A 23,762-nucleotide genomic window follows, 5' to 3' on the forward strand; every position below is an offset into this window, starting at 1 on the left:
TCCTATTCTAGAGCCAGGAAGACTGGAACCTCCACCATACCTCACTCTCTTATTTCTGGACCACAGAGATATTCTCTTGTTTTTGAGACTGTTTACATATTTTTAATTAAAATAAAAGTTTTAACTTATCTTTGTTCTCGGCATGAAAAAGTACTATGTCCTGTTAAGAAGGTAAACAATGCTGACCTGTATTGCAATTGGGTTAAATATAACATTATTTCTTACCAAAAATAAATGACGGAGCTCTAGAAAAATAACAAATTAAGATGAAAATTGCAAAAAATTTTTCATGAAGTGGAAACGAGGCATTTGTAAGGTATAAACCATCTAGTACTGAGAAAGTCTTAGGAAAGTGGAGAATTAAATAAAGAATATAAGTAGTCTGAAAGTTAGAGAATTAAAGAGAGAAAATGTTCAGGTTTCTGAAGGAAAAAGGTCAGGAAAAGATTAAGGGGTGTGAACTGAAGCTGAATATAGTTCTTGCTGAGAAAAGTCAGGAAAGACAGAGTTTATAACAATGTCAAGAGAAGCAATGGAAGAGGAAGTGGAAATAAGGGAAATTTAGACCTCCTTCTAATTCAGAACTATGTTCATATTTTCCTAGGGTTAATGCTTACTCATTCACTTCAATGTCAATGCATGTTTTATTTATTTAAAAAGATGCATTTATTCAGCTTCATGGTCAGACTATTACATTTAGCCATCAAAAGTATGGGTGCAAAAAAAAAAAACCTACATTAAAACCCTTTGTTGGAATGCTTTACACTTTCCACAGAACAGAAACTAAAATACCTTTTATACAATTAGTCACAAATACAGTCCTCAATTTTTTTTGCCCATACACGTGAGTATTGTCTAAAACATGTCTTCTTTGTAGCAGCTAGGCCCTGCCACCACTGCGTTTGGCTGAGTTCACAAATCTATTGTAACCTGTAGCTTCCCCATCACTTCTCTGGCTCTCCTCTCCTGCTGAGCTTTGTTTCCTGGCAGTAATTAAAACCTTCTGCCACTGCCAGAGGTCCTGCTGCTGCTGGAACCGCCATAGCCGCCTTGGTTTTGTGGTTTGGCAAAGTATTGGCCTCTGCCACCACAGGGGCCAGCACTTCTGCCTCCAAAGTTTCATCCCTTCATGGGTCCAAAATTTGAAGATGGTTGTAACTGCCAAAATCATCGTAGCTTCCGCCACCTCCAAAATTGCTTCCACCATTACCAAACCCGTTACAGCCATCCCTACTGCCACCACAGCCACCGCCACTGCGGCTGCCACCAAAGGCATCTCGACCGCTGAGGTTTCCTCCACGACCAAAGCTGTCATTCCCACCAAAGCCCCCTCCAAGACCACCACCAAAGCTTCCAGAACGACTTCCAGCTCTTTGGCTGGATGAAGCACCAGCCATCTGTTGCTTAGGTAGGGCTTTCCTTACTTCACAGGTGTGGCCATTCACAGTGCGGTATTTCTGAATGACAATCTTGTTTAATGAGTCATGGCCATCAAACATTACGAAAGCAAAGCCTCTCTTTTTGCCGCTGCCTCGGTCAGTCATGATTTCAGTCACTTCAGTTTTCTCATACTGTTCAAAATAATCTCTTAGGTGATGTTCTTCAATGTCTTCTTTAACGCCACCAACAAAAATCTTTTTCACAGTTAAGTGGGCACCAGGTCTTTGAGAATCTTCTCTTGAGATGGCCCTCTTTGGTTCCACAACTATTCCATCCACCTTATGTGGCTTTGCCTTCATGGCTGCATCCACCTCCTCCACAGTGGCATATGTGACAAACCCAAAGCCTCTGGAGCGCTTGGTGTTTGGATCCCTCACTACCACACGGTCTGTGACCGTTCCCCATTTGCTCGGAATGGCTCCTCAGACTCTCATCGGTTGTTTCAAAGATCACATCTCTGAAGAGGAGCTTCTGCAGTTGTTCAGGCTCTTTGGGAGACTCTGACTTAGACATGACGGCAGTGGAGGGGGGAGACATCAACGATGCTTACTCCCCAGCGTCCACTGGCAGAAAGGAGTAATCTAGCGAACGTATCTCCCAATGCATGTTTTAAATAGTGAGCTATGTATAGAGCACTTACTCTTATGTTAAGAGCTGTTTGATCACCTGAGGTCTGACTGAAAAAGCAAACAAACAAAAAGTTCCTATTTTCAAAGAACTAAATCTAACTGGAAGAATGCAACAAAACCAGAAACAGCTGTGGTGCAATTAGTTTACTGGTGCAGACGGATGACAGAGAACTTGAGTCTGGTGGTTGCAGGAATGCCTGGAGCTGATGTGGCAAAAGGGGTGGGACTTGATTTGAATAAAAAGAAGGGGGGGGGGGAAAGGAAGGGTGAAGAGGAGAGAAGAGGAGGGGCTATTATAACCCAGAAGCTCTTGCACCCCCAAGGCTAGCACTGTAGCTGGCCTTTTATAGAGGATCAATAATGTTTGTTCATAAAAGGAGGGAAGATGGATGGGGGGTAGGGGCACAGCTGAGCTGCCTCAGGGGACAGAGAGGAAACTGACCTAGAAACATGACAAAGAGGGGAAGCAGATGATGGAGGGGCTCACACACAGGCAGAGAGAGTTTAGATTTGATAGAGTAGGAAATAGAACTCCACTAAAAGTTTTCATTTTATTTTTTAAATTAACATACAATAAAATAGACTGCTTTGTGTGTGTACAGATCTATGAATTTTAACACTCTTATCTACCACCATAATCAGGACACAAGACAATGTCATCACTCCAGAAATCTCCTCTGTGCTCTGCCTTTGCGGTCACACCTTTCTCCCTTGCCTAACCTCTGGCAACCACTGGTGTGTTCTCCCTCACTCTAGTTAGTCCTTTTGAGAAGGTCATATAAATGGAATTATACTGTATGTAACCTTTTGAGACTGGCTTCTTTCACTCAGCTTAATGCTTTTGAGATTCTTCTAAGCCGTTATGTGTATTAATAGTTTATTCCTTGCTGAGTAGTATTCCATTGTTAACTTACTCATCCATTAAACTAAGACATTTTGTTTGCTTCCAGATTTTGATATTTATGGATAGATCTGCTATAAACATTTGTGTACAGATTTTTGTGTAAACATAAGTTTTTATTTCTTTAGGATAAGTACCCCTGGAATGGTATTTCTGGGTCATATGGTAAGTGTATGTTTAACTTTATAAGAAACTGTCAAACTGATTTCCATTTTGCGTTTCCACCAGAAATGTGTGACAATTCCAGTTGCTCTGCATCCTTGCCAGTATTTGGTATTTCTAGTGTTTTTTATTTTAGCCATAAAATAGCTTTGTACATATTGTGGTTTTAATTTGCTTTTACCACTAGCAATTGAGGTTGAATTTTTTTTCATGTGCTTATTTGCTTCTGTATACCCTCTTCAGTGAAGTGTCTCTTTAAGTCTTTTCGGTTATGTTTTTTTAGCTGGTTGTTTGTTTTTTTACTGTTAAATTTTGAGCATTCTTTACATATTCTGGTAACAAGTCCTTTGTTAGATATATGATTTGCAAATATTTTCCCCCAGTTTGTTACTTCTCTTTTCTGTGTCTTTCACAGAACCAAAATGTTTAATTTTGATCAAATTTAATTCATCAATTTTTAATTTTATGGATCCTGTTTTTTTGGTTTTGTGTTTAAGAACTTACAGAGTAGGAAAGAATTCTTTTTCTTACTACTTTCCCAGCTTCTTCTGGTGGGGTCTGTAAATTGAACTGACAAAAAAAATAGATTAACAAGAAAAAGTATACAAATGTATTTAATATAAGTTTAATGTAACATCGGATTCTTCAGAGGGAAATGAACACCTGAAGAAACAGTTAAGCCTGAGCATGTGTATGCTAGGTTTGATGAAGACTGAAAAATCGTGGACAAACGTGATGACACAAAAAGGTATGAGCTAAGGGGAGTAAACTAGGGGAAACCTAGCAAGTTTGTCTAGATTCCCCTTGGTGTCCCTCTGTCTTCAGAGATAAGAATGCTCCTTTCTTCCAGGTAGAAGACGCTTCACATGAGTGTCTTACGATCTACTTCAGAGGAAAAGAAGGAAGTCAGAGAATCCTTCCTGCACCTGCTTTCTCTCAAATTCCTTCAGCTTAAAATATTCAATATGCCAAGATGCCGTATTTTAGGGTAGCATGTTCTGAATCTTGTCAAACTCTTTCCCTAAGCCCAGGTCATGAAGATTTTTACCTATATCTTTTTTTTAGTAGTTTTATACCTTCACGTTTTACATTTAAGTCTCTGATCCATTTTGAGTTACTTGTTGTTTAAAGCGTGAGGATTAGATCCAAGTTTTTTGGTTGTGGTTGTGGTTGTTTTTGCCTATGGGTGTCCAGTTGTTCCAACATCATTTGTCACTATAGTATTCTTCCTTGAATTTCCTCTGTATCTTTGTCAAAAATCAATTGGTCATATTTACGTGGTAGATCTATTTCTAAATTCACTATTCTGTTCCATTAATCTACATAACTGTCCTTTTGCCAATACACAATGTGTTGTTTACTGTGGCTTTAGAGTATGTCTTAAAATGAGGTAGTGTGAGCCCTTCAGTTTTATTCTTCTGTTTTCAAAATTGTTTGAGCTATTCTGGTTTCTGTGTCTTTCCATATCAATTTCAGTATTGACTTGTTTATATCTTCAAAAGATCCAGCTGAGAATTTGATTGCGATCCCTTTAAATCTGTAGGCTGATGTGGGGAGAATTGACATCTTTGCTAAGTTTTTGAATAAGAGAGTGAAATGACCACTCTTCACTTATGGGAACTTCATTTGCATAGGGAGAATAGATGGAGGCCATTTTTATATTTTCTGTACTATTCCCAGCCTAAAAGAACTGCTGAGGGACTTCCCTGGTGGTCCAGTGGGGAAGACCCTGTGCTCCCAATGCGGAGGGGCCCGGATTTGATCCCTGGTCGGGGAACTAGATCCTGCATGCATGCCACAGCTAAGACCCGGTGTAGCCAAAATAAATGAAATTAAAAAATAATAATAATAAAAAAGAACTGCTGAGCCTGGAAACCCACTCACCTTGACCTCTGGTCCATTAGGAACAAGAGGCTCCAGTCACCCTTCAAAGTTTACCCCCATGCCTTTAAAACACTTGTTTGGTTTTGGAGGTTTCTCTCACTAGTTCCATTAATACAAGTTTGACATCTTATATAAGGGCCAGACATCAAGCACATGCTTGTTCAACTGTCTTACTACATTCCCATGGACCAAGATGCTCTAGTTCTAGCCTCTAACTTCCTATGTAGGAAAAAATGCAGGCAATAATTAACATCTTTATAGTCTGAAACAGCAGGGAGACAATTTTGTCTAATTTAAGGTGAAAAAGAAATGGGAGTTGTAGATATCTGGTCTCTCAGGGACCTGTTGTGGGATCTGGAGAAAGACAAAGAGTTTGGCCTTCATCTTTGCAACAGAGACAAGACTAACAATATTTACGAGGAACAGCTAGTCAAAGCAGAAAGTGTTATAATTTTTAGGAGAAATTAAATGCTCAAACCATAACCTTGTTTGGTCTTAACCTGTATTCACAGGGCCAGAGTAAAGTGTTTTTGTTTGTTTGTTTTATTACTTTTTAAAATGACCCAGTTGAAAGGATAGTAAATCAACCCCAATTTTATCATGACAACATATAGCTACAAAAGCAGCCTTCTGAGTTGCATGGGGATGGCTAGAGAATGAAAAGAGAGTTTGTATTCACTGTTTCAATGGCAAAAACTACCTGTAATTATTTCCTCAGTGGGGCTGCATAAAACTTGGTTTCCATTTAATCTTATAGTAAACAATTTCTATATTTCATGTCATGGATTAGAATGAAAATGGAGATAGTTCATCAACACTGATCTGCGATATAAAAAAGAACAGTGAAGCCGAGGGTATGAGAGTGCATAAAAATGTTTTGTGTTCTGACCAGTACATTGCTTTAAAAAAATTTTACAGTCAGGCCCAATTGTTCATTCTCACCATGCAGAAGATACGCACATATTCATTTTTAAAAGGGCAAATCAACCATAATTCAGTTTATAAACTGTGAAGCTGGTTGCGAATGTCTGGATGAATATTCATTAGAATCTCTTAATCTGCCATCGACTGTGATTCATTAGGCATATGTAAATATCACTCACTTTAATTGCCCCTAAACTGACTTAACATAATATTGTCATTAGCAAATTATTAGTTATTTGTGTAACTAATGGTACATTATGGTGTGCACGTTAAATCTCCAAATATATGGTTACAATTATGATGATGTTTTATGCTGTGAGCTTTCTAAACTATTTGATAAAATATAATGGAGTCAAATCAAATCTGGTATGTTAATAGGACAGTTGCAGAACTTTTTTCTGCACCTTGGTGCTGTTATCATGTCCCAGCTACTCATTCTTCCTGACACTCGCTCTAAGTTCTTTCTATTGTCTTGTCTGCACCAAAGGTCTCAGGAACATCCTCAACTCTGTTCTCCCACATTTTATGTCATGGGCTCCATTCCAGTTTGCTTTTAGTAAAAGTGAATATTTTCAAAAATATTCACTCATTGAAATGGGGCAAACAATACAAAATAAGCAAAGAAAGTACAGAAGACCCTCCTGAACATGGATGGGAAGGGCCAAGACTAACATGTAATTTAACCAACTCATAGGAACTTCACTGTATATGATTGGAAGGCAGCAATTTCCGTATAAATTCATCAAATGGTGAGCTGTGTTGCAGCTGTTTTCTCCAGTTATCATCTGTGAAGAATTTGATACTACCTAGGAACCCTCTTGCATTCTCAGCATTGCTCTTTCCGAAAATTTTGTTGACCTGTCCCTGCATCTCCCCAAAGTGCTTGCTTTACAACAGTGTCACAAAGAAAAGGACTTTTCTCTAATCTCAATCTCCGTAGCAATATCACCATGTTTGCTTTTCAAAGAAAATCACCCACTTTCATCACTTACAATTATTACAAATTCATTAAGCGAGCTCCTAGGAATAAAGCTGACCCAGCACACTGGCAGAGAAGCCTACAATTAGTGTTCCTTTAGTCTCTGTTAATTGCCTAACTGGTGACAGGAATATGTTAATACAAAATGAGCTAACAGAGGCAGGCAAGCTTTTTATCATGTTGCCCTCCTAAATATTAGTACATTAACAGGCCATTGATGTTTATAAACGGAGATTCAGACAAACGCATGTTCCTGTCTTTGATAACACTCTAGATTAATTGCCATTTCATCTTAATTTAATAAGCAATCCTTTTGGTAAAAAAAAAAAATGCTTTAACATGAAAAGAAATTATTGAGATAATGACAGCATAATGAATATAGATTGTGGTACAAATCTCCTGAAGAGATACCAACATTCCAGAAACATGGTCAAGCATTACTGTATTTAAAATAAAGCAAAATTTTCAGTCTAACATCCTTCAGGTTTAACACTACTGCCATAAAGTAAAACAATTCTGGTGATTCTGATCGAAGGTGAGAGATTGAATCCCTCCACCCAAGAAGATGAATTGTGAGTTTCACCCCATATCAATCCTCCCATTTTACAAGATGATCTGTTGAAGTACCTCTTCTATGATATACATACTTCTGACATAACACCTAGTATCTTCTGGTTCACACGATGCCTGCCTCCTCTACAGGCTATAAGTTCCACAAAGTCAAGGGCTTTGTATTTAGTACGGAGGTTGGCAAATGGGCCAAATTTGGTCTACCACCTGTTTTTTTTAATAAAGTCAGTTGGAACACAGCCGTGCCCAGTTATTTACTCTTGTCTGACTGTTTTATCTCTTCAGTGGCACCATTGAATGGTTGTAACAGAGAACACATTGGTCCACAAAGCCTAAAACATTTACTATCTGGCCCTTTATAGAAAAATTTTGCCAACCCATGGTCTCATATACAGAATTTTGCCAAAAATGAAAGAATGCATAAATAAAATCCCTAAAATGAGCATCTTGTTTGTGATCAAAATTTATGTCTCAAATGCCAGCAGAGTTAATGATTCATCATGCAGTTAAATAAAGTTTGGTCACTTCTAACTCTGACATCGCAGAGATGTCAAAAATATCTAATTTATTTGAGCCCTGATCATTTTGTTATACAGCTTGGCCTAGATATTTGTCTGTGTTTATCTACCAAGTCGATTTATGAGTTATGGTCAAATGTAAATGTGATTCAGAAAGTCACTTTAAATTTTGTTCAGACCTTTAGGTCCACTTTAGACTCAAACACAAGTCTTTTTTGTAATGTACACACATAGGAGAAACGAAGTAGCACTCCTGCCCAGCATCAATATTGCAATTATTAATACTAACCAATATTTAGGGAGCCACTAACTTCGTGCCAGGCCCATGCAAAGCATTTTACATACATTATCTCATTTAATCTGTACTATACAACTTTATAATACAGAGACCATTACTTATCCCAATGGTAGGAGTAGCCATGAACTGCTTCACACCCCTGGTCTGTTCTATCTCCCTTTAGTTTTCCACAATCTTCTCTTTGTAGGTTTGTCCAATGTACAATATCTTGACTCAACTACCTAGGAAATCCTGTAATTCATGGGAATCGTAGGCTGGACACTGTAGACCTCTCTTTCTGCAGGGCTCCCAAGCTTCTCCATTAGGATTCCCTTCTTTTGGAACTGATTCCCCTGGGTCATAGCTTAGCTCTCTGACACATTTGATACAGCTCTGTCTCCTTGGATACCAACCTGAGTGTAATTTAGATGTACACGGCATGAAGAGGGAATAGCAGACATGAATTAGATGTACATTAGAGGGCAGGGACTTGGAGAAAGGATATTAATTCGCCTTGGGTCGGAAGAGTGGTATCTGGGAAAGCCTAAGAGTGGAGGTGCATCTTGGAAAATAAATAGAACTCTTCCAGAAGACAATGGTACATTCCAGGCAAGAGAAAGAGCTTGTAAAGAAGCAAAGTGTGTGAAATGTTATGGCATATGGTGACAGAGGAAATAAAACTAGAGAACTGTAAGAAACTTTATTTCATTGTAAGAAGTTTAGAAGCCAGTCAAAATTTAGGTAAAAGTGTGACATGAAAAGATGGATGTTCTAGAAAACTGTGGTAATAGGATTGGAAGGAGTCAAGACTGGAAATGGGCAAAACAATACAAGCGACAGATACAATAATCTGTCACTTATTTGTGAGGTGAGGACTTCCTCTATGGCAGTCAAAGTGGGACAGACGCAGGGAACTTGGAAAAGATGTTAAGAGGATACCATTGGCAAGCGTATGGATGCAGGAGAAAGAAGAGCCAAGAAAGACCCTCCTTCCCTGGTGGCGTGGTGATTGCGAGTCCGCCTGCCGATGCAGGGTACACGGGTTCGTGCCCCAGTCCAGGAAGATCCCACAAGCTGCGGAGCGGCCGGACCCGTGAGCCATGGCCGCTGAGCCTGCGCGTCCGGAGCCTGTGCTCTGCAACAGGAGAGGCCACAACAGTGAGAGGCCCGCGTACTGCAAAAAAAAAGAGAAAGACCCTGAGGTTTGTGGCCTAAGTGACAGAACTGTCAGTGTCGTTCACTGAATAGGGAGCAAAAAGTGGACTGCACGGGCATGGAGATCAATGACGATTTCAGTTTGAACATGTCGAATATGAAATGCCCTTGGAATATCCAGTTGGAGCTGACCTACAAGCTGAGTGATATATGGATTAGAAAAGAGGTCTGGACTAGAGATTTGGATTTGCCATATTAGTCCCTCTAGTTGTATGAGCTTGGGCAAGTTAATTAGTTTCTCTGGGCACCAGCTTCTTCATCTGTAAAATGGGAATAACAATAGTACCTACTTCAAAACGTTGTTACCAGTGTTAAGTGACTTAATACATGTAAAATTCTTAGAACTATGCCTATATAAAGTATTAACTATTATTATTATTATCACTGTTATTGCCTTTGACAAGATACCCCATTATATGTATTTTTTACAGTTATTTTCTTTTTTCAGCTTCACTGAGGTATAATTGAATACTAGAATTATAAGATATTTCAAGTGTATAATGTGATGATTTTGATATATGTATATATTGTGAAAAAATTTCCCATCCCCATCATGTTAACTAACACACCCATCACCTCACATATTTACCTTTGTGTGTGAGAACATTCAAGTTCTACTCTCTTAGCAAATTTTAATCATACAATACAGTGTTATCAACGAGAGTCACCATGTTGCACATTAGGTCCTCAGACCTTATCCATCTTAAAACTGAAAGTTTGTACCCATCTGCCAGCTTCTCCCTATTTCCCCCAACTCCCAGCCCTTGACTGACAACTTCTTTCTACTCTATGAGTTCCACTTTTCCTTTTTTTTCAGATCCCACATATAAGTGACATCACACAGTACTTGTCTTTCTCTGTCTGGCTTATTTCACTTAGCATAACGCCCTCCAGTTTCATCTATGTTGTTGCAAATGACAGAATTTCTTTCTTTTTTAAGGCTGAATAATATATACATATATATATATATAAGGGACTATATGTGTATTATGGAATATATATATATATATATATATATATATCGCATTTTCTTGATCCATTCATCCATTGACATTACATGTATCGTTTAGCTGTCTTCTCCAACTGTCCTCACTTCCTCCTGCCAGCCATCCTTGGTGAAAAGCTTAGTTCTCACAGTTGATGTAAAGTCTCACAGTGGCCTATATCTTTAAAAAAAAACACATAGCCTGGAATGACTTGTGCTTATTGCTAGCTGGAACGGCCCCCAGAAAAGCCTGCAATGGAAGCTCTCTGAGTCCACACTAACGCCCACCCCGAGTACGACGAGGAATGCCTATGCTACTAATTCCTCTGTAGCTTTTATAAAAACAACTTTTTTCCCTATTATAAAATTAATTCATGCACCTTGTACAAATCTTGGGAGAAAAAAATCAAAAAAGTATAAAGAAGAAAGTAAAAGTCACCTGTAATCGAGACGTAACCACCGTATGAGTATTTATCACTTGTTTCTTTATCATTGATGATTTACTCCTTAGGAGACAGAGGCAAAGAAGAGCCCCCCATCACCACTCCCCATGCTGCCTGCACACTGATCCTGCTTCTGCCGATCTGTGTGCAGGTGACTTAAGATATTCAGTGTGATCAATGGGTTTCAGAATGTTGCCAGGCTGGGAATAAATGCAACATTTGTTCCAGTGTCCTGGCTGAAATCCAGCTGAAGTCCTGAGGGTTCCAGGGTCTCCGCTGTAACGTCAGTTGGATTAGTTACCCATTAGTTCTCATTCTGACCCTGGGTGGAGGGGTGCCGGCGCGGGTAAACCAGGAGTGGCTGCTTTTAAGCGAAGGGAGCCCTGCCGAGTGGGCTCTGTAAATCATCCCCCTCCACCCAGACGGAAAGCTCTGTAGGGATCAAAGGCTCTGGGAAAGAGCAGGGTGTCATTGACCCTCCCGCTGCCACCACCCACTGCCACCTCCTCCCCCGGTGGGGACCTGCAGAGGTGGACCACCACTGCTAGGGCATTCCTCCATTATGGAATCTCTCATTTCCGTTGAGATCCTGCGAGCTTACTGAGCACCCTGGCATATTCCCTGCCCAAGTTTTACAAACACTTCATCCATCTTTCATTTTAAGGGTGAGGAGGAGATTTGGCACTGCAAGCAACCTAGGTGATGCAATTTAAATATTCTGATCACAGACAAGATCTAAGATGCAAAACTTAGTTTACTGCCCCAATGCATATAAGATGGTGAAGGTGAAAAGTTTATAAGGACCCAGAACCCAAGCTGGTAGAAAACGTTGCTTAAACATTCTGATCATGTAGGAAGGGGGTCAGGATGCCGTAAGCCTTGAACCAGAGGGAATCAAAATATGAGTCCAACAGTATCCAAAGCCCTAATTGCTGCTGATTTGAATTCGGCAGCAAATTTTGCATAATACCAATAATGACCTTTCTTCAGGGCTGCACTGGCATGATTGTTGGGACCTCGTAACAAATACCTAGTGCGCTTTAATGATGGAATGACATACCTCTGATATGCAAATTTTTACAGCACAGCAATTAAGCAGTTTAGAATTTTACGACAGTGTTTGGGCTTTATACAACAACAAAAAGGGGGCCAATAAAGGCCGGTGATGGATGGGCTAATCCCCACTGGAAATATACCATGTAATGCTGTGGAGACTACATTATGGATAGCATGGTGATGATTGGTTGTTAATCTCCTTTCCCGTCCTCCCCCAGATCCCGTGGAAGCCCTTGCTCCTGTCCTCCATACCCCACCCCCTTAAACCCACCCCCGCCCCTACGGCGCGGAACCTGGCACGGCAGCCACGCTGTTGGGACACGAGTCTGGGGTACAGATGCGAAAGTTGGGGCATAGCAATCTGCTGTGTGCACAGAATACAGAGCAAAAGGGGCTTGCAGCGAGGCAGCTTGTCAGCAGGGGACAGAACTGGGGGCCATATGCCGCTCTTCTTCTCCCTTCTGTCACCAAGTCTGCCACCTCATCCTTCTGTCAGGGGACACTAATGATGAACATGTTTTAAACAGTTTTGTTTACCTAGCAACAGCTTTTCTAAGAGGGGGTCTTAATTAGTCACCTAAAACAATTTTGGGTTTGGACTTTTTTTTTTTTTTTTTTTTAGCATTCATTCATTTGTTCATTCATCTGGAAGAATCTCCTCTTGCTCATTCCACACACAGCCCCGCCCCGCCCCCCATACCCAGGAGGCTGTTGTTACTGTTTCCATGAAAAAGTGTGTCTGCATTACAAAACTAGTTTTAATAGCTATATGCCATTTTTCTTTCTTTCATACATCCTTTAATGCCACAATTAGCTTTGAAGGGTAGATTTTTCTCCACTTGTCAGAGGCAGTATTCCTTTGTGAAGCTCTGCAAATAGGATCTGCATTTTAAAATGAAATCCCATTTGGCGAATTTTTTTTTTTCCATAATTTTGTCCTAGTGGTTGCAATCACTTCCCTGTTAAAGGAGTAGGCTCAAAGCTGATTTAGCCATTTGCTCTATGGTGACAGCAAGAAAATAGAAGATTGTAATTTGAATTTCATCAATTATGGGATTGTTTTTTTTTTTCAAATTTGCTTCACAAACCACAGTGAAAGCATAGTAGCTTCCTACTGATTTCTGAATTACTTTTGGTTCCTTTCATTTAGTATAAAGCAGTTTGAATACTGTGAATGCATAGATTTCTATGTCTATAAATTAATACAAAATTTATAGAAATCTGTTAAAATGTACAATATTTAATTCGAAATGAATTAGAGACAAATTCTGAAGTAGCATCGTACAAAATGTTGGCGTGAAATGCTTTCCTTTTTTTGCAATAAGATTTGTGACAAATGAGTTAACAACCAAAGAAAATAGGACCAAATGTGTTTAATCATTAACTCTCATTAGACAATAGCGTCCATAAAAATCAAATGACACAGGCTAATTCCTGTAGGACTACCTCTGCTTTTACATTATGCAACCAGCTTCTGCCTTATTGTAAAAGAATAACACCTCTTTCAAGTCACTAGTTGTTTCTCTTAGAACCTAGGGCCCGCTTAAGCCATGGGATTATTCACCATTGAATATCCAGCTTCATGTTTATTCAGAACAAGGTGGAATTATTAAAATGTAGGCACGGTGGAAATAGAAAAGAGCTGATCCCAGCAGAGAGTTCTTAGAATAAATAATATATTTTTGTTGGTAACTTTGTGTTTCAGTATGTCAAATAATCATTTTACTGGACGATTTCTTTTTTCTCCGTATGAATTATAGTATTCCAGAAACAGGTTTTTGTTCAGAACTCTAAAGATGAATTTTTTAAGTTCAACTGATTTTTTAAATTTTCAATAGACTTTATTTTAAGAACGGATTAGGTTTCCAGAAAAATTGAGCAGAAAGCACAGAGAGTTTCCATATACTCCCTCGCCTTTCCCTACCTTTCCCCTTATTATTAATATCTTACATTAGTATGGAACATTTGTTAAATTGATGAACAAATACTGATACATTATTATTAACTAAAATTCATAGGTTACATTAGGGTTTATTCCTTGTGTTTTATAGTTCTATGGGCTTTGACAAAGATCTATCTACATGTATTCACTATTAGAGTGTATCATATAGAATAGTTTCACTGCTCTGAATATCCACTGTGCTCTGCCTGTTCATCCCCAACTTCTGCAACCACTGATCTTTTTACTGTCTCTGGAGCTTTGCCTTTTCTAGAATGTCATATAATTGGTATCATACAATATGTAGCCTTTTCATTTTGGCTTCTTTCACTTAGTAGTATGCATTTAAGTTTCTTCCATGTCTTTTCATGACTTGGTAGCTCATTTCTTTTTATTGCCAAATAATATTCTATGGTATGGATGTATCAAGATGAATTTTTATAGCATTTAATGGTTTCATTACTGTGAAAATAGGAAAAATCTACCCTTCAAAGCCAATTGAGTGTATATATTGTACAGTTAGCTTGATTCTTAGATTTGAAAAAGTTGTTTGTTTAAAAAGTTTGACCTTGATTTTGGGCTACTAGTAACATACACATTATACTTATTTAGTGTAAGCTAGATAAAACATTAAGTGGAGAAAAGAAAGTCCTCAAAGCTGCCGTGGTCAGGGGAGGATGCTTGATAAGGTTTACAATTAACCAAGAAGTGTCACCTCATCTGATGTGTATGCCACGTGGGGAGGGTCTAGAACAGTCTCTGTGTGTGTGTGAGCCTGGTGAAGGAGAACTTAACATTTTCAGTGAGAAAGCTTGCTAAGAATGTTGTCAAGAAAGTGGGCACAGCAAGTTACCCTGGCAGACTTTTGAAGAATCATTCAGATTTAAATGCCTTGGAATTACATATTCTAGGATGAGTTGGTACACCGATTATCTTAAGGAAATAATAAAATGGAAACATTTGTGGTTGATGAAGACCGGCACTCACAATATCACTTGGTGTAACGCAGCTGGTCATGGCAGAACAGAGATGAAATTGTGTAGGAATCAGGAGTCTTTGGTGGGCGGAGGATGAGATTGAGATATTGGTCACTTCTCTTTTCACAATCAACATGATTAGAATCAAACTGAGAGGTTGGGATGGCCCCAGCTGAGGTCCATGGGTTGGAGAAAACACCCCAAAGTCCATGAAACAGAACTTACATGTTGGAAGGGGAAGTCAGGACAAACTCAGCCCAACACGAGGAACCAAATAAATGCGTCGGGCACTGTGTGTAGTTGGGGATGGAGGCTGACCCTTGAGCCACTTCCTCCCAGTGGTTTGCTTCCCAGATGGATAAGCAGGACCAGGAAGCCCCAAAGTTGGGTGGCACTGCAACCCGCCAGGGATCTGGACCCCAAATTATCACCTCAGTGGAGGGAAGTGTTTTGCAGCAACTTAGAAGATGATTCCAGAGGAGCACTTTTTAAAGAAATGCTGCATCAGTGATACCCCTGTTGACACAGACATATTATTGTGTAGAAACTCTCAGATAACAATAAAGCATTTCTAGCTAATTTAATTGGCAGTCTTTTTTATTTTGGTCTTTCTTAGTGATGCATAAAATAATGGAGCGTCTTTCTATCAGAGGTTTCTTAGTTACATAGCAGATAACCTGCTTCATAAAAGCCTGACGATCACTTTTTTCATTGATGCGTTGTTAACATTTACCATCTAGCCACCTGAGGTTATGTGTCTAACCCACTAATTCCAATACTTTTGTTATCCTGGAAAGAAAGAAAACTCCTGAGGCACGTTGTACATTCCCCCCAACTTCCAGCCTGGAGTTCCTTTCCAAACTGCCAGCCAGAGAGCTGCACTATCGCTGGCAGAGAAACAGGGATTGGAATTTGAGCCTGGTGAGGCAGCTGTGGTTTGCAAGGTAGAGTATCTGAAGAGAAGAGAGACGTACAGAAAAGGAGCTCCAAAATCTGTATAAGCATCCCCTTGATCTTGTCTGGGTAAAAGTGGAGCCTGTGCAGAGCCTGACTCTGTGAGGCAAGACAGAGAACAGCTATTGGTCTCTACTGGATTTCCAAAGCTCTCACAGTGCAGGAAGATGCTGGATTTCCAACCGGCCCAAGGAGAAAACTCTCTAAACACCTTGGGTGTTAGCTGGGACACCAGAAAGACCAAGTCTTTCCAGTCAGGTACTTCCAGGTTAAAATCCTTGACTCCCTGTTGTTCTCAGGGAAAAGAGCTAAAATTCTCATACTGGCCTCCAGCATGTCTGGGTCCTGTGATCACTCCGGCCACCTCTTCTCCCTGCTGTGTGGCATTCAGCACCCCAAGCACCTCTTTGTCATTCGCCTCTGACTTCAGGGTCGGTTAACCATGCTGTTCCCCCGACCCGAGATACTTGTTCTGTTTTGTCTACTCAGACTGGCTAAAAAAGCAAAGTCCAGGATATTTACGGCAGTGAAACTACCCTGTATGATACACGTCATCATACATTTGTCAAAACCCACAGAAAGTACAAGACCAAGAGTGACTCCTAATGTAAACTATGGACGTGGAGTAATAACGATGCCTCAGTGTAGATTCTTAAACTTCATGGTGCGTTCTGATTGAAGCTTCCCTTTGATGATTTTGTAAGCACCTAGTTCCCTGGATTAAATCCCTTTCTTCTTAAAATTAAAAAAAAAAAGAAGGCACAGCCCAATTACGTGATGATTTCAAGAGACACAATTTAAATATAAAGACAAAGATAGACTGAAAATGAGAGGGTGGAAAACGGTATACCATGAAAACTCTAATCATTAAAAAGCTGGAGTGGCTATATTAATATCAAAGCAGACTTTAAACAAGGAATAGTAGCAGAGATAAGAAGAGATATTTCACAAATGTTAAGAGGTTAGCTCATCAAGAAGACAATAATCCTAAATGTGTAAGCATATTTTAAAAAGCTTTAATAAAACAAAAACCAAAGAAACTAAAAGGAGAATTAGACAAATCTAAATTACAGAGCAGATCTAAACATTTCTCTCTCAGTAACTGCTTGAACAATTAGACCAAAAAAAAAAAAATCAGTTAAGGTACAGATTTGAACAGCTATCAACCAATTTTCCCTCTCTTTAGGCCATTACTTTTAACCACTGCAAGATACACATTCGTTAAAAGTGCACTTGGAACATTCACCAAGATAGACCATATTCTGGTCCATAAAACAGGTCTCAATAAATTTAAAAAGGTTGAAATCATATAAAGTATGTTTCCTGCCCACAATAGAATTAAACTAGAAATCAATAATCAAAAGATATATGTAAAAACTTCAAATATTTTAAAATTAAAGTATGTATTTCTAAATAACTCATGGGTCAAGGAAGAAATCACAAGGGAAATTTCAAATATTTTTTAACCAAAGGCTAATGAAAGCATAATATCTTAAAATTTGCTAAAGCAGTGTTTAAAAAGGAAATTTATAGCTTTTACACAGCAAAAGAAGACAGACCTAAGACTGTATATTGTGTGATTCGAAATTATGTAATATACAGAAACAAACCCCCCAAAACCAATAGTCCTTTTCACGCAGCCCTCGGTATTATCCACGCATGTTTAGTTTTCTGTATCCCACCTGACAGTGAGTTAACTGAATTCCTGAATCACATCTATTAATTTCCTGTCTCTGAAGCCTGGCATCAACAATACTCAGATAATGACTGGATGGTTTAATATAGGGGTTGGCAATGGTTTTCTGTAAATTGCCAGATAGTTAATTCTTTAATCTCTGTCACAACTACTCAAGTCTGTTATAGCACGAAAGCAGATACAGCCAATAGGTAAACCAATGGGCATGGCTGTGTTCCAATGAAACTTTCTTTACAAAAACAGATGTTGGGCTGGATTTGGCCCAAGGGCTGTAGTTTGCTAACCCTGGTTTCAAGATACAAGGAAGCAGTACCACTTCAATAAATCAAACACTCTCTTTCTATAGAGACCATTACAGCCCTGCATATATTGAACCCATGTCTCCCAGTCTCCCCAGCTAACCTTAGCTAGCTCAGTAGCTTGTTGCAGGGGTAGCCTGCGGGAGGAAGACACAGCCTCCTCTGCTTGGCCGGTGGGTGCTCCCCCATTTCTAAAATCCCTGTATCCGTACTCTTTCTTGTCACTCTAAAAATAAATCACAGAGTGAAAAAGAATTTTTTTGTTAAAATCTCCCCAAAATATAGGTTGAGCTTAAAAATTAAGACAAAATTGATGATATTTAAAGTAAATACAAAGATTCAATGAGAAAAGTTTAAAAGTCTAAAAGCTGAAAGATTATAAGGCCAAAATGCAAATGAAAATTTTAAATTTTAAAGTAATGAGATTAAAGGTGAAAGATAAAAACAAAGTGGTGTAGGGATAAAAAATTATAAATCTGTAAGAATTAAGAAGGTCGAAGATCTATCTTAAAAAGAGAAGAACAAAAGCATAGAGATTACAAAAAGGTAGATGCAAAGAATAATATAAAGAGGAAAACCGCAGACTAAACACAGAGAGACACTGAGATCTCAAAACCAGACTTGAGGAGTCAGGAGCTGGCAGCCTTCTCTTAGAAAGAAGCCTCTGCCTCGTGTGGGAATCAAGTTAGTAGGGCGACCTCCCCAAGATGGGCACTGGCAGGATAGAGGCAGGGACTGAGGCTCCTCCCTGAAAATAATGGAGAAATGGTCAGGGCCTGGGGTGCACACCCCACAGAAAACTGCCCAGGAGACCATCTGGAAGAGGAATTAGCTATGACAAATGACCTCCAATTTCAGGGTATCTGGTTCAGATAATTTTCTCTTCTTTTCCCGACAGATACAGAAAAAAAGTAAGAATGGAAACAATTTATCTACCAAGTATATATGATACACAAATATGTATGTATGTGTGTATATAAAAATTGTACAAAATTTTGTACAAAATTGTATTGAGCTTGTATAAAGTGTATACAAAATCAATATATGTGAAAATTATATACATGATATAATTGTATATATTTTATATATAATCATATATGTGATTATATATATGTATGAAAATTGTGTCTGTTTACATCTAAGTCAGATCTTCTGACTTCTAGCCAAATATATGAGCACATATGCACACACATACTACACAATGGCACATAGATACACCAACATTCTATTGCTCAGGACAGATCACAGTGGTCACTTCGGCATTGAACTCGTTGCCCAGGGAAATGATCATCACCCTCTGGAAGACTAGCAATTTTAAAAAACAGTCAAGGAATCCCAGCACTTCCCTTTCTCAAATAAAGAGAAGCCCCCAAATGGGAGGCTGCCAAAAGGAATAGGGCACAAACTTCAACGGGACTCTTGTTTCCTTAGTGACCCCGAAGGTGTTCCCACCCCTTGAAAAGAGGTACAAGAATGTCATTTTGTTAGTAAGCACAAATCAATTGGAAAACTTTTTGTTTTTCAAACCATAGGCACGACAGAAGAACAGAACCCGTTTTCCTGTTCGTCTTCTCAGCGTATTTGAGCTGGGAGGAAGATTCTGACTGCTACTTTTTGCAAGTTGTAAAATCTAGAAACCTCATATGCTCTAGGCTCACAGTTTACTGACGGTCTTTACCTTACTCATACTGGGGATGCCCTTGGTGATGTAAGAAAGCCCTTTCAGATGAACTGCTTTCTATGAAAGTTTTTAAGTAGATATGAGATTATTAAACTAAACGTGAGCTTATTTTGGGTTGAGTGATGGAACGGATATTAATGAACCAAAAATAGATGGTTTTCTTTCTGTTTCGTTTTTGCTTGTTCAAACTGTGTAAAGCTCCTAATGCAGGGAGGGGGAGGGTGCTCTGGAGCTGGCATGATCCGGCTTGCAATAGGGTCTTGTTGGCAAGTCTTCCCAAGTCAATTTGGTAACTTGAAATCAGCCATGGAGGAAGTGTTACACCATAGAAATCAGCAGATACAAAAAAGTCAGGGCTTTTTTTCCCCAGAGAGCCTGTCATTAAAATTTACCAGCGTTCCACTGCTGTAATGTAAAGAGAGAATTACTCTGTTAGTATTAAAAGCTCTTTCTGCACGAAACTGATGAAATATATTTGTTTGAGGTCTTGCTAATGAGAACCCTATCATACTAGAACGATTGATAAAAAATATTTAGTTCTATTTGGATCTTTGTAAAAACTTTAACTGGATAATATTAATTAGGTTAAGTTCAATATAATTAGTAAAAGAAATTCTCCTGGTGTTTACAGTATTCCCTCGGGAAATTGCTCTGTTAAAGTTTACCAGGTCAGTAACTGATTGACGGTTATTTTCATATGTATATGAATAGGTGGTTTGTGACAAAGTATAAGTAGCAGTCAATCAATTGATAGCTTAGTGACATTAAAAAAATCAGTGGACGGCTTCCCTGGTGGCGCAGTGGTTGAGAATCTGCCTGCCAATGCAGGGGACACGGGTTCGAGCCCTGGTCTGGGAAGATCCCACATGCCACGGAGCAACTGGGCCCGTGAGCCACAACTACTGGGCCTGCGCGTCTGGAGCCTGTGCTCCGCAACAAGAGAGGCCGCGATAGTGAGAGGCCCGCGCACCGCAATGAAGAGTGGCCCCTGCTTGCCGCAACTAGAGAAAGCCCTCACACAGAAACGAAGACCCAACACAGCCATAAATAAATAAATAATTAATTAATTAAAAAAAAAATCTACCTGTCTTCTATTAAAAAAAAAAATCAGTGGAATTCCTAAGGATACTGCAGTTATACCTGAGAAAAAGAAAAGCACTAAGAAAACCAGAATTAGGAGTAAATGAGCTACTATTTTAAAAAATCAAAGCACAAATCCTTCTAAAAGACATAAAGTATACACCTAGGACAAGAGTAGAAGTCTAAAAATAAGTCTTCAGTTGACTCTGGGATCTTTGGTGCCCTAACCATTGATTTCACTTGTCACTTAGCTGTTTTAAATAGTGGCTGACATCACAATTAGAAAAATGAAATTAAACTCTTCCTAATTTAGAAAGAGGTAGTATATATCTTTGCATAAAGCAATGTGCAAAATTCTCTGTTTTTACATTAAAATGCAGATAAACCATGAAATGTTGCTCAATATCAAAAAAACAAACAACCCAATCCAACAATGGGCAGAAGACCTAAATAGACATTTCTCCAAAGAAGATACACAGACTGCCAACAAACACATGAAAGAATGCTCCACATCACTAATCATTAGAGAAATGCAAATCAAAACTACAATGAGGTATCACCTCACACCAATCAGAATGGCCATCATCAAAAAATCTACAAACAATAAATGTTGGAGAGGGTGTGGAGATAGGGGAACCCTGTTGCGCTGTTAGTGGGAATGTAAATTGATACAGCTACTATGGAGAACAGTATGGAGGTTGCTCAAGAAACTAAAAATAGAACTACCATAAGACCCAGCAATCCCACTGCTGGGCATATAGCCTGAGAAAACCATAATTCAAAAAGAGACATGTACCACAGTGTTCATTGCAGCTCTATTTACAATAGCCAGGACATGGAAGCAACCTAAGTGTCCATTGACAGATGAGTGGATAAAGAATATGTGGCACATATATACAATGGAATATTACTCAGCCATAAAAAGAAATGAAATTGAGTTACTTATAGTGAGGTGGATGGACCTAGAGTCTGTCATACAGAGTGAAGTAAGTCAGAAAGAGAAAAATAAATACCGTATGCTAACACATATATATGGAATCTGAAAAAAAGGTTCTGAAGAACCTAGGGGCAGGACAGGATTAAAGACACAGACGTAGAGGACGGACTTGAGGACACGGGGAGGGGGAAGGGTAAGCTGGAACGAAGTGAGAGAGTGGCACTGACATATATACACTACCACATGCAAAATAGATAGCTAGTGGGAAGCAGCTGCATAGCACAGGGAGCCCAGCTCGGTGCTTTGTGACCACCTAGAGGGGTGGGATAGCGAGGGAGGGTGGGAGGGAGATGCAAGAGGGAGGGGATATGGGGGTATATGTATACGTATAGCTGATTCACTTTGTTATACAGCAGAAACTAACACAACAATGTAAAGCAATTATACTCCAATAAAGATGTTAAAAAAATAATCAGTGAGCTTGGTCTGAGTGTCATCATTTTTTAGGTAAATGAACTGAAGTTCATGACTCTTTCTAATACCCAGCATTGCCAAGACAGTTCTAAGACGCACATGAACTTCATGGAAATGATTTAACAAAAAGAAATTATTTTATGAATTGTCCATAATGAGAACTCTAGATTCAAAAAATATTGGTCTTTTTGATTGTTTTGAGATGAGTGTTGAGTTCACATGAGAATATCTACATTTATATTTTACCTGTGCTTTTCTTCTTAGAAAAGGAAATACAAAGTAAGCCTTCCAGTGCCAATCCAGTTTTGACAATAGGACATTATCACACATTGTAAGCTCTAGAACACTGCACATCTTTAAAACTATAACTTTAAGCCAGAAACCTGGATGTTTTGGGAGTTTGTTTTGCTTTTTATAATTGTGTAAGTGTTCTGGTATGATCATGAGAAATGGTAGGTGTCACAATAAAAAGGAAGTGAAGAAATAGTGAACCAACAGATCCCCATGTTTTTAGTTTCCTCAATCTGCTGGAGCCTTCATTTAAAAGTTTACATCTTTTAGTGGAAAAATTAATTTCTCTTTCACAAGTTCCACTCACATTTTGTTGCTAATAAAACCAAGGATGTAACTACTATTAAGTACAAAATAGCCTGCGGCATAATTGTTTCAAAGCAATTACAGATTATATCGAGCCATTTGTGGAGCAAAAACAGTTTTTTCCAAGACACCAGCTCCCTGTACCTTGAAATTTTATTAGTCTAAGAATTTCATGCACCATATGTCTGAATATGAGACTAGCTGCAATTGAACAAACAACTTTCTGATATATAGGTGAATGATAACCTGATTTTAAATGTGTTTATCTAATGAGATAATAACTGTAATTTACAATACATATAAAAAACCCCACTGTTACTCCTGGTGCACCTTTTGGCTAAAAAGGGTGATGCAGGGAGACATGCTAATGACATCGTCTTGGTTTTTACCAAGTCAGTAATAAAATTTGCATTTGATATTGTGCACAGTAAACTGGGTTATTAGCCTTGAAAATGAGTCTCATAAAATTTAAATATAGGCTTAAATCATATTAACTATCCTGTAGGTTTTCTGAGAGTCTTTAAAGCATTGTGTTGCCTCCACAGTGTAGGGAATGCAGATGTTTGTGTGCCTTCAAGTGGGCCTCGAAAAGGAGGATACAAAAGAGAGCTTGAGAGATGCACTAGAAAAGCATCCACAGTTGTACTTCCCACTCTGAGGACCCGGCCTTGGTCAAGCACCTGTAGCACCTGTAGATCAAGGAGGGTCTTTCCAAAGAAGCCATCTAAGGGATTCTGGCTAAAGATTGAGCCAAGTTGGCCAACCAATCCCTGCCCAAGGACTGCTTGGACCATCAACAACAGGACTTTGAAACTCCCATGATTTGATGATGCAGGAAGGTTGACAATTGTGAAATGCCACATGTTGTCCTTGAGATAGAAGCAAGTTGCAGATTAAATGTTGAAGGGCCTAGTGGTCACATTTTCTCCATTAACTTCCAATTTCAGTGTCGTGCTTCTCAGTGTGCACTAAATCATAATCATTTTTGTTATGAGAAAGAAATACATTTGAGAATGCAGACACTTTGTTGTTGACTCCTTGATTGAATTAGATGCACTGCTCTGACACCTGGGCATATGTTGCTAAGTAGACTTGTAGGGCCCCACCAGCCCTACAGTGCTTCATCCCTGAGCCAAGCCTCAGTC

At 39.1% G+C, this 23,762-nt stretch overlaps 1 pseudogene; it reads right to left on the reverse strand.

Moving 5' to 3' along the window:
• Nucleotides 1–751: 751 nt before the first annotated feature.
• LOC101275560 (heterogeneous nuclear ribonucleoprotein A1-like) overlaps nucleotides 752–23,762 on the reverse strand; it is an 83,478-nt pseudogene continuing 60,467 nt past the window's right edge.

The sequence above is a fragment of the Orcinus orca genome, chromosome 12 (assembly GCF_937001465.1).
Source record: "Orcinus orca chromosome 12, mOrcOrc1.1, whole genome shotgun sequence".
NCBI classification, from domain to species: domain Eukaryota; kingdom Metazoa; phylum Chordata; class Mammalia; order Artiodactyla; family Delphinidae; genus Orcinus; species Orcinus orca.